Source organism: Nicotiana tabacum, chromosome 21, assembly GCF_000715075.1.
Source record: "Nicotiana tabacum cultivar K326 chromosome 21, ASM71507v2, whole genome shotgun sequence".
NCBI classification, from domain to species: Eukaryota; Viridiplantae; Streptophyta; class Magnoliopsida; order Solanales; family Solanaceae; genus Nicotiana; species Nicotiana tabacum.
In genome coordinates, this window is record NC_134100.1 from 78,259,306 (window position 1) to 78,271,740 (window position 12,435).

The following is a 12,435-nucleotide window of genomic DNA, read 5'->3' on the forward strand; positions in this document are numbered from 1 at the left end:
TTTGTTCACAAAAATCATGAGTCTCTGCCATCAGCTTTTGGCACCTCTTTGCTAATGCTCTCTGTTAAGTGTTAAATTACATTTAATTAGATTTGTTATGTGACATTTAATTAGACTTACAAAAATGTTCATACAGCTTGCAATCAGCTTCTTCGATGTGCTATAATATGACTTACATCAACTGCTGCATTCATTTGGTATTACTTTTCTAAGCCATTGAGTACAAACATAGAAAACTTCTACCCAACTATTGATTCCATGTTCATATAACTATTTTTTTTCCTCTTAATTTCTTTAGCGTAACTGATAACACTTATTTCCCTAAAATACTATGCAATTAAAACAAGAAATTAATTAATTAATTGTTACACCAATGAGTATTTGAATTGGCGTGTACTACTTCAAAAAGATAAACCAATATTGTTGTCTCAGAAAAAAGAGAGGATAGAATTGCATATGACATATGTCAATTTTAACTAGTTTGTAATATTCACAAAATTTCAAAATTTAAATATATTTTCGAAGTTATTTAATTTCTTGCTTCTCAAAGTTTTCATATTTTAATTTATCACCGATGAACTTATTGATTGAATATTCCCCTATTATATAGGAAAAAGAAAGAGGTCGGTAAGAATTGAAACTTACATGTAAGATAACTGTTTTATATAAGCTAGAACTCGTCCCTTAACAAATCATTTTTTTGATATAATAATTTACGTAAGGTATCTAACTGGATCTTTGGCATTTACAAGATCCAATTATATCTGATAGCTTTCACAATATATAATATTTTAAATTTCATAAAAGGTTAAAATGTATATTTCCGATGGAAAAATAAAATAAAAGTTACGTTATTGTAGACGTAATATATTTACTAGACCGAATTAAATCAAGTATTTTGTAAAAAAATAGTATGCTTCACACGATAAGATTAATAAAACAAAATCTACAAAATAAATTAGCCAAAAAATTTCAAGAATTACCCAATTAGAATAAAAAGAGATAGAGAATGATGGAAGAAAGTTGGCGCTAAACTAGACTTGTATAGAAATTAACAACTAGAGCTTGAATAAAACACAATAAATTCACATTTAATAACAGATAGAATATAAAACAAAGTTTTCAACTAGGTCTCTAATTGCTCTACTACTATGTATTATAAATAGAGGCCACTTCTAATAATTCTTTCTACGTTAGTTTCAACTTTAGGTCCAGCCATGGCTACATACACAAGTTTTTTACTACTTTTTGTGGTTCTTTTCTCTTTTTGTTTGATTTCTTCTGCTACTGAAGTCACGTATGATGATCGAGCTTTAAAAATTAATGGCGAAAGAAAAATTATATTATCTGGTTCCATTCATTATCCTCGTAGCACTGCAGAGGTAAATCAAATATTTGTTATTCTCTTTTATCAAAAGGTCGAAAATATTTTGTACCATATAATGTGATTTTGTTATGCTAAATGTTATCAATCAATCAACCTTGTGTGATACGTCAATCTCAAATCAATTGAGGCATGTTATATGATTTTTTTTTCTATTAAAAGCGTAACAACTTTTTTTTCCTGATGATGGTAGTGAATCAAAAGCAAAGTTTAAAAGACGAAAGACAAGTAGTAAAATTATTCCCCGTCTAGAAATATTCAAATTTTGATGCCCAATACTCCATAGATAGTTCGAATGGTATAAAAGCAATAATCAATTTTTGCTAAATCGTTTGTAGGGAACCCTACCTTACCTTTTAAATATTTTTGATATTTTTTAGATGTGGCCATCTTTGATCAAGAAAGCTAAGGAGGGAGGTCTTGATGCAGTTGAGACCTATGTTTTTTGGAATGCTCATGAGCCTGTATATCGTCAGGTTTGTATTTATCATATTTAATTAGCCAACTTTTTTGGATAATGATTTTCTTTATTCTGTATAATTGATTTTTTCCTTTATTTTATCTTTTTTATGTATAATTAGTATGATTTCTCGGGCAACTTGGATCTTGTGAAGTTTATGAAATTAATACAAAATGAAGGGCTTTATGCCATATTGAGAATTGGTCCATACGTCTGTGCTGAATGGAATTACGGGTAATTATTCTGTTTAATCATGTGATTTGATATTTTAAGTTAATTTTCATTTTTAATGTTCTTTTATTTATTTATTTATTTTGTTTTTTCTTCCAGAGGGTTTCCAGTTTGGTTAAACAACATACAAAATATGACTGTTAGGACCAACAATCCTCCGTTTATGGTAAGTATTATTTTTGGTTTACATTTAATTCAAAATTAAACTAACTTTATTTTTCTCAAACCGAATACTTATTTTTCTTTTAATTTGATTAATAGCATGAGATGAAGACTTTTGTCAGCAAGATTGTTGACATGATGAAAAAAGAAAATCTTTTTGCTTCTCAAGGTGGACCAATTATACTCTCTCAGGTTTGTTTTATGTCTCTTTTATTAGTTTTAAAAAATAAAATATTAATTCGTGATATTTGAAGTGAAGTTTACAATTTTGTTTTTGGTTTGTTAATTCCAATAAAATTAGATTGAGAACGAATATGGCAATTGGAAAGTTGAATCTGAATATGGAAATGATGGGAAAATATATATTCAAGAGTGTGCAAAATTTGCCGAGTCTCTTAATATTGGTGTCCCTTGGATCATGTGTCAACAAGATGATGCTCCAGACCCCATGGTTAGTTTTTTGTTTTTTATTTTTTTTTTAATTTTCCACTCGATGTTGTACATATATTGAAACCGACTAAATCACGGATTTGCGTTGGAAAATCTTGCATTGGAGGATAAAACGCTCTTACTAAATACGCGACTCTATACACGGGGCTCGCTAAAATTTATTTTGTTCTTATTCAACTCGATTGTTTTATGTTATTGTTTAATAATTTCGCCTTTTATTATTTTGAAAATGGCAGATCAATACAGCAAATGGTTATTATGCTGATAACTTTTATCCTAAACGTAAAATTCCCAAGATGTGGACGGAGAATTGGACTGGCTGGTAAGTTAAATTAATTTATAAATTTTAATTTAATATACACATGGTTTTTTCTTTTAAATAAAAATTATTGATTATTAAATATGTGATTACTTTTTTTTTTTGTGTGGTTTAAACAAGGTTTAAAGACTGGAATAATGGTAGAGATCCTCATAGAACTGCTGAAGATGTTGCATTTGCTGTTGCTCGTTTTTTCCAAAAAGGTGGCACATTGCAGAATTATTATATGGTTAGTAAATAATTCATGTTGATTTTTTTGGGGGGGTTTTTTTGGCTTGATTCTTTGCTTTGTCTATCATAAAAATTAATTATTTTAATTTTTTTTTCTTTGTAGTATCATGGTGGAACTAACTTTGGCCGTGTAGCTGGAGGACCATATATTACCACAACTTATGACTATGACGCACCCCTTAATGAATATGGTAATAATTATAGTTGAAAAATATTTTTATTTTTATAAATTTAACATTTTGATTATAATGCATGACTATTTAATGGGTAATTCTAATTATTGCTCAAAATATTTTAGGACAATTAAACCAGCCTAAATATGGACATCTCAAGGAGCTTCATGAAATACTTAAATCCGTTGAGAAACTTCTCACATATGGCAATGCAACACAAAAGTCTTATGGTGATGATGATTGGCAGTATACGGTTAGTATATATACATATACATTTTCCCGTTTTATTTTCGTCTTTTATATATATTCTTAAAATTTATTCGGTAATAATTTATGTTCGATTTACTAATTAATTACTAATGTTTTTAATATGGTCTTGTCCAGACTACTGTGTATGAATACCAAGGCTCAAGGGTATGTTTCTTAGCCAATGCAAATGACAAAAATGATCGGATATTCAATTTTGAAGGCAAAAACTACACTGTTCCTGCTTGGTCAGTTAGTATTCTTCCTGATTGTGTCAATGTCAAATACAATACAGCAAAGGTATGACATATTTATATGTCTTATTCTTATAATTTAAATTATTTTACAAAATACATAATTTTCTATTCTTTTTTTTCAAGGTTAATGAATTTTCTATTCTTTTTTTTTTCTTCAAGGTTAATGCTCCAAAAAAAGTGATGCTGAGAAAACCAAACAATGCTGATAACCCTAATGGCTTAGATTGGAGTTGGAGAGCTGAGAGACCTTCACATCTTAAGCCTTCTTTTATCAACATTAAAAAGAAAGGTGTTTTATATGCCAATCAACTTCTTGACCAAAAGATTGTGGCAAATGATACTAGTGACTACTTATGGTACATCACAAGGTAATATTTTTCTCTTTTTCTTTCTTTCCTTTTTAATAATTTCTACGTTTATCATTATTTCTATTTTCTAATTTAATCATCTGGTATCCTTAACCACTGGTCCGACTAATTTGATTGCATTTTTGTAGTGTGGATATTAAAGAATCTGATCCACTTTATGGTGGTGAAGCTGTTCTTGAAATTCATACTAATGCACATGTTCTTTATGCATTTTTCAATGGCAAGCATATTGGTATGTATTATAAATAATAATTGTTTTAAGATGTAAGTTTATTTTATTAAGGTTTGGTTTAATTTTATTTAAATTTCTGTTATATTTTAGGGACTAAATGGGCGAAAGATGGAAAGTATAGTTTTGACTTTCAGCAACTTTTGAATCAAACCTGGAAAGAACACATTATCTCTCCTTAGTGTCACTGTTGGATTTCCTGTAAGTATTAATTTTCTAATTTTTCACTTTTTATATAGATAATATTTATTCATTTTTTTTTTTGACAATAAATTTTTTTATTTGTCTTAGAATTATGGAGCCTATTTTGACAAGGTCAAGAATGGAATTCTTGGTCCAGTTGTGCTGAAATCACCAAGTGGTGTTGTGAAAGATCTAACAAATAACCAGTGGGAATACAAGATTGGTTTAGAAGGACTTGAAAGAAAGCTTTGGGAAGATGAAGATTACATGCATAGAAATTGGAAACCAGCTCAAACTCTCCAAACAAACAGAATGTTTGTATGGTTTAAGGTACTGTTTTTACTACTACTTATTCTTGAAGATAATTCAAATTTAGTTTTATAAGATATAGTACATATGTACATGTTACAGTGACTGAAACAGAATTTTCATCAAGCACGCTCAACATCTACTATATATACATAATTTATTTTAACAAGCGATTTTTCAACGAACCTCTTCTGCCCCTTTAACTCCGCTTTTGTGAATGTATTATACTAAATAGGTTTATATGGTCTTTGGAAAATCATGGAATTTTTTTAGTCTTCTCTTTTGTTGATTTTTTCTATTTTTATTTTTTACAGACAACATTCAAGACTCCCTCTGGTGATGATCCTGTTGTGTTGGATATGATGGGATTGGGAAAAGGAACAGCTTGGGTAAATGGAAATAATATTGGTCGATATTGGCTAACTTCTTATGATTTTGAGAAAGAGAATGGCTGTAGTAGTTCATGTGATTATCGTGGTAATTATCATCCTGAAAAGTGTGCAACTAATTGTGGACAACCTACTCAACGCTGGTATGTTATATTGTTCTAATTTTTTTAACCTAAAGTTTAATTATTATATATTATAATTTAATTTTTGGTCACTTTTTCTTTATAGGTATCACGTACCAAGATCTTTCTTGCGTAAGAGTGACAACAATTTGGTTATATTTGAGGAGTTTGGTGGTCACCCTGCAAAAGTGAATGTTCAAACAGTTTCACAAGAGTAGTGTCAAGACTAGCCAAGACTTATCATGGATGATAATTTCTCCAATTAATTAGTTCATAGTTTCTTTTTTTTTTTTAACTTAGTTATCTACCATGTAGTATGATTTCCTAGATTAGATATTTAGATAAAGTTTAGAAAGATTATAGAAATTATGGATCTTTATTTACGTCATACCATAATATTTATATAATCATTACTTGTTATTTCAGTATTTATAATCTCGTTGTTAGCTATTTATGCACTTCGAAACCAATATTGAGTATTATCATATTCAATCCTTCTTGAATTTTAAATTTATGCAACTTATTGGCACCGACTATTTACACCAACTTGTACCTATTAACCATGGTTAAGAGATTTAACTAGGTGAATTAATTACACACAATGTTTCTTTTGGCACTATTAGGCAACATCATATGATATTGTCCTACATGAATAATAAGCTCACAATAAACAAAAATAATACATACTACTTTTAGCAATGGGAAAAAAATGAAGCAAGATACTATACTAAACAAATGGGGGAAAATCTGATCAACCAGCTTGAGCTATAGCTGCAGATACATTCTTATCAAAATCACTGCTCAAAATGGCAGCTCTTCATCTAATGCAACTCTTCATAGGCCCTTCAGCATTAGCACGAAATCACTCATTTAGCCATTATGTTTTCTGGGCTTGTCCTCTGCAAAGTCAGTTACAACACATTTGATTATGATGAATAGATTTTAGGTGGATCCAGGATTTTAACTTCATGGGATAGTCGAGTTTGAAATTCTACCATAGTCCATTTGATTATTTGATTCGAAATCCTTATTTGTACTAATTTAGTGGATTTTAACACATATACAAGATCTGAATTAGAGCTACGGGGGTTCAAATGAAATGAGGTGCAGCCGGTGCGAGCACATTTACTGCTGTGTATGTGCGCGTGTGTGTTTGACTTTGCTTTCACTAAACAAGAAAACAATACATATTAGAATAGTAATGTTAGTATATTATCTACACTAAAAAGGTATAGAAATTTGTAAATACAATAGAGACGACAAGGTACCATAAAATAATTGCACAAAGAGAGGGAGGGCAACTCACATATAGACTCTGGATCTATATGTACAAAGAAACTTGCAGCAACTATAAGATAGCAGAGGAGGGGCATCAGCCCTTTAAAGTAATTAGAAGTTCCATCCTGTACAAAAAAGGACAAACTTTACTCCAGTTTCTATTTTGACGTTGTAATTAAAGTTATTACCTATTGAACACTCCAACTCAAATTAAAGTGTGCATATTAATCAGAATTTTCATTAAGGGGTGTCAAAAAATAAATAATTAGCTACATCGAAAAGTCGAGGGGAGTCAACGTATAGTATATATACATAAAATATAAAAAATTATCTAGCAATATAGTGTAATTTTTCGGCGAAGGGGTATCGCTTGACACCCCTTGGTTCAATGTGGCTCCGCCACTGCAGCCAGCCCGTAGCAAGACTTGCGACAACGTTAACCAATTAACCATTCTTTAACAAGATAAGATATTGCCACTCTAGACATTTCGTCGTCAAGCAATTTCTGCGAAACAACGCTAAATATTGAATTCTCCACCAATATTTCTAAATTGAAGATGAACGGCCAACAACAACAACAACAACAACTAAACTCAGTCCCAAACAAGTTGGAGTCGACCATATGAATCCACACTGACCATGTACTCCATATAAACTCATCTCAAGCCAGAAAGGGAAAAATGAGTAAAATATGTAGAGTGATAGCATACCTGCAGCATGAATGCTGCAACAAGGACAGTCATAAGAAGTGTGGCTGTTTCAAACATTTGGAAGTCCAAGTTCATAGGACACCCTATTATCCATCCAACCACCACACAGAATGGGATCTGCACCAAAAGAACATATGAAAACAAGCATAAATTACCAAGGAGAAAAAAAAAGATATCAAAACAAAAACATGTGTAGTATCTTCTTTTTTCACTTGGCATTTGAAGTTGCTATTAATTGGGAGTTAAAACTGTGGTTTTCTTGATTATAATGGGGGAGTAACAAAAGTTTTTGTATTTCTCGAAATAAAGAACTGAAAAAGTGAGGTGTATTGCTGGAAATGAACTGCAAAGAAGCTACGGAGATACATTCATATCTTGATTAAATAGATCAAAAATAATTTAGGTACCTACCCCAAACATGGCAATCTGTGTTGACGAGCCTATTGCCACTCCCAAAGATATGTCCTGCGCAGCCACAAATTAGTAAATGAGGAATGATGATTGTAAATCATTAGCTTTGTAACAGATAAAGTTGAAGAAAATACAAGCTTGTCTTTGACAGCAAACATAACAGCTCTGGCATGTTCAGTGGCGTTTCCGACAATCGGGAGCAGTATCACACTTATAAATGCTACACGAATATTTATTGCAACGAACGCCCCCTGAAAACATTGTCATGCTTATTGGATGAGGGATTCAAAGAACCAAAAGGGAAAAGGAAAAAAAAAATGGCCACAATTTTTTTGCTAGATTCTATAGAAAAGGACCTTTTCTTTGTTGTGAGTTATGATAAAGTAATACCTGGATCATTTCAATCATACAAATCTGTAGCAGTAGCCAGTAAGTTGTAAAGGAACAAGGAGAAAAAGAAAGAAATTAATTATTTTTAAAGAATACAAAATTGCAAGATCGAAAAAGATAAAGAAATTTAATAGGATGGACTTACCTCTATGGTATTGACTAGGTACTCCGACAAGACGGCTATCCAGTGTCATAACAGAGAGCCATAGAATCGAGCCCCATTTTGATATCTCGTGAGCTTCTTCATAATCTGAACTCTCGTCAATCTGATCCTCTTCCTGAAATTATACTAACTAAACTAAGAAAAAAATTTGGAGCAAATTCATGAAGTAAGAAGTCCAACCTCGGCCATTGGCATGTAAAGATTCTTTTGGTTTGTCAGCTGAAAAAATAGATATGCGCCATATGCTACAAACATAATGCAGCTACTAAATCTGGAAAGCGCCAACTCTGACTTCCCAAAATGTAATTCAGTATGCGTAACATGGAGGACAGCGGGGAACAGCAAGCACATAACTGCCATTAAAAGCAACCCTGAATTCATCACTGCAGTTCCCTAACAAATAAAATTTGAAAAAGATCCAATTATCCTTGTGTTATTCATTGATCATTATACACTATTATTGATATTGGTGTACAGAAATCATATATGTAAGGAGTGATGAAAATATACCTTGTTGAAAACCTGCTCCTTATTAGAATGAACAATGCCACCACCAAAAAATGCACATCCAAGCACTAGCAAAGTATTAGACAGAATTGAGCCCAATAGTGATTGCTGTACCACACGAATCATGCCACTTTTCAGAGCATACATAGATATTATTAACTCTGTTGCATTTCCAAATGTTGCATTTAGAAGTCCTCCCACTGCAAAAGTTTTAACTGAGAATTAATCCAGATGATATCGGCTAAATACTGTGCAACTACAAAAAGGACAAGACATCTTTTTTATAGGTCAAACTTAATCATATATATTTTCTTCAAAAAACCATGGGAAAGTTTGCTAGAAACATAATACTTAATACTACAAGTTTGAAACATATGCTACATGTACAGCAGATCTATATCTGAGAAATCTAAATTATCAGGTAATTTAAGTAAGGATGTTCAGAAGGCAACATTAAGATAGTAGCTTTAGAAAATTTTAAATGAAATATATTGGCTGCACATTTTGTTTTAACTAGGAGTGGAAAAGAAGATACTAGCAATTTTGCAGGAAGCTAATGGTTCAAGTCAAATAGTTGGTGAAGACAGCTACTGGAAATAATGCTACTTAGATAGGAGATGAAGGGTATGTAACCACTTGGTGCAGGAGACAGGTCAATAGATCCTGAGATTATGTGGAGTATTGACTGAATGCAAGCTATGCTGCCCGTTTGAGCTTGCTCACATTGCTCGTCTCGAGCCCTGATAAAGGAAGGGAGTTGTGGTAGGCTGACAACTAGCGTAAAATTAGTTAGCCAATTGATGATTAATCCCTGAAATAAATATCGTTGGGACTCACTCTCCTACACACACATTACATAGATAATGCGGAAAAAGGATTAAAATTTAAAAAGCAGTAGATGGTACAAAAACATCACGTACTTATAAATCATCTATTAAAGCAATAATGAAGATGAGTGACGCAGATGCTTGCTGTTTCTTTTTTGCAACTCTACTAGAGTTATTAACATAAAGAGACAATAGACATGCATATCTACAGGTAAAGACAAGACTACCTGTAGGTCCAGTATAAAAAGCCAGCTGCCTATACAAAGAATGAAACCAAACAGATATTAGTTACTTCTTGGAAAATGTATAACAGTTTTAAAAGTTTGTAGAGAAAAACAAGTCAGTAACCTTCAGTTTATGTTCCAAATACAATGTCTAATGTTAACAGTTTAACCGAGAAAGGATCAGAAAGCTATTGTCTTTTCAAATTATGTAGACATCAAAAGATGGACATATATAAGTTTAAATGTTGTCCAGCTCAAAAGAACTTCCATTTCACAGTTAAAAACTAAGCCTGAGGCCTCAACATGTCAAGAAATGCTGGCATGTCTTTAAAAAAACAATCTGAATGTTCTTTCGTATGCTATTCAATATACTTTTACGACTGTCATCATCTGCCTCGACATCATAAGAAGATCTTTGAGGAGCGGCGCCCAAAGAAGATGTCTTTCTATCAAAATTCTCAGATCTGACAAGGTCCTCATCCTCAAGCTGAAGTACTGCTCTTCCCTCTGATAATCCCATCTGTATAGCCAGTATCACTTCATTGGATGTGATGAAGAAGGACAGATTTTATTCCCGTCAAGATATTTTCATGCATTCAGAGACCATCATAAATATGCAGAAAGATAAAATTTTTGATAGGCATGAAACTCAATCAACTCTTAAAAACTATAATCTATTACCTTCATTGATAATAGCCAAAAATCTCATGCGTATGTTATCCCTTTTACAAATAATCTCTCATAAATTTATTTGTGCTACAATTTTTTTTTCTTGTTGGGAATGACTTACAATAGAATCCGCGTTGTTTATCTTTGACGAAATGGGCGGAATAGCTCAACAACAACAACAATGTAGTCCCTTAAGTGAGGTCTGAGAAGGGTAGTGTGAACACAGACCTTACCCCTACCTTGTGGAGGTAGAGAGGTTGTTTCCAATAGACATGGGCGGAATAGCTCCAACGCCAAAAATGTTCACAATGTTCCATAGCTTAAGAGTGCAAGGGAAAAACTGACAAGATTTGTTATTAGATGTTGTGATCACCTCTCTTAAATCTTAAAGAATTTGTTAACCACCTACCGTTAAACTCACCAGTGATATGCTACCCCTAGATTAGAAAGATGGGAATCTAATCACCTGATAAGGGAAGTAAGCAATGATTCCTCATAGATTCAATTCTAACCAACAATTGTCTACTGGTATTTCATTTTCTTAAGTGCATTTCTTCTCTTGCATAATCGTAAAGGATATTAAGGTTGCATGATGCCATAATTCGTTTTCACTACTATAGGCATGTGTCCGAAACCCACTGGGCAACTTACTTATACGTAGTCGCACCAGATAGGCCCACTAAGGGTAAAGTGCTTTCTACAAAGAGAATCTTCATTCGCAGGAGTTTGAACTCAAGACATATGGTAAAAGATTAGAAGGATGACCAGAGACGAATGTAAGAAATGAATATTATGAGTTCGAATTTCAAATTCTACCACATCCCATTTGATTTCTTTGGTTTAAAATTATAGTATATTTGTATTTATTTAATAGATTTTTTAATTGATATATAAGGTCTGAGCCAAAACTGTTGGTTCGAATAAACATATAGGCTATAAGTTACGATCTACATCCGCCCCTGGAGGGATCACAATCATCCCACTGCACTCCTAGGTGTGGTGCCATATAACTAATGCATTAGAATTTAGAAGGAATGTGTTATATGGAAATGTAAACTACAAACAGAGAAGGAAAGAAACTCACTTCAAGATGGGACTTCGATCCTGGAAAATGCGAATGATATCATTCACTAATTAATGGTTTGTTTACCCAAAAAACGGATAGAGTTGAATTTGTACGTAGTTCTAAGAGTATGTGGTATAACTTGACACAAATCGTAAGAGTAAAATGGAAATATCGAATATTGATTGCAAAGAATGAAAAATAAGCATAGTGGGAAAGAAGATGATTTATGGATTAAGCAAGATGAATCAATCTATGTAGCTAAAAAAGATAACTCTTCAATATAGGAGTGTATGATCTCTCAGTTACCATGTATGTAAAAACTTCCTCCTTACAGAAATAATAACCAATCCCTTTATAGTGAAGGGATCCTACTTTAGATACAATTAAAAATATATAATGGGAGACCCATGATAAATTAACTTTTCCATAATTCCTGTCAGGATTCTCTCCCCTAGTGCGGTTGCAACGGCTCTTGTCTATGAGTTCGATATTGACTCGAGCTCGATACCGACTCGAGCTCTCGATCTTGACTCGAGTTCGATTCTGATTCGGAGCCTTGTATTGATTCAGGGACATTGTTGGTCAGTCTCTGCCTCATAAGCTCGATAACTTCATCATAGTTCGATTTGGATTCGAGTTCGATAATAATATCGAACTCGACATTGATCGGTCCCTAG

General features: G+C 32.4%; 2 pseudogenes; one reads left to right on the forward strand and one right to left on the reverse strand.

Moving 5' to 3' along the window:
• The first annotated feature begins 1,209 nt into the window (after positions 1-1,209).
• On the forward strand, positions 1,210-5,809 carry LOC107775266 (beta-galactosidase 7-like; annotated as a pseudogene).
• A 455-nt stretch (positions 5,810-6,264) lies between these two features.
• On the reverse strand, positions 6,265-10,543 carry LOC107775265 (vacuolar cation/proton exchanger 2-like; annotated as a pseudogene).
• Between the last annotated feature and the right edge of the window lie 1,892 nt (positions 10,544-12,435).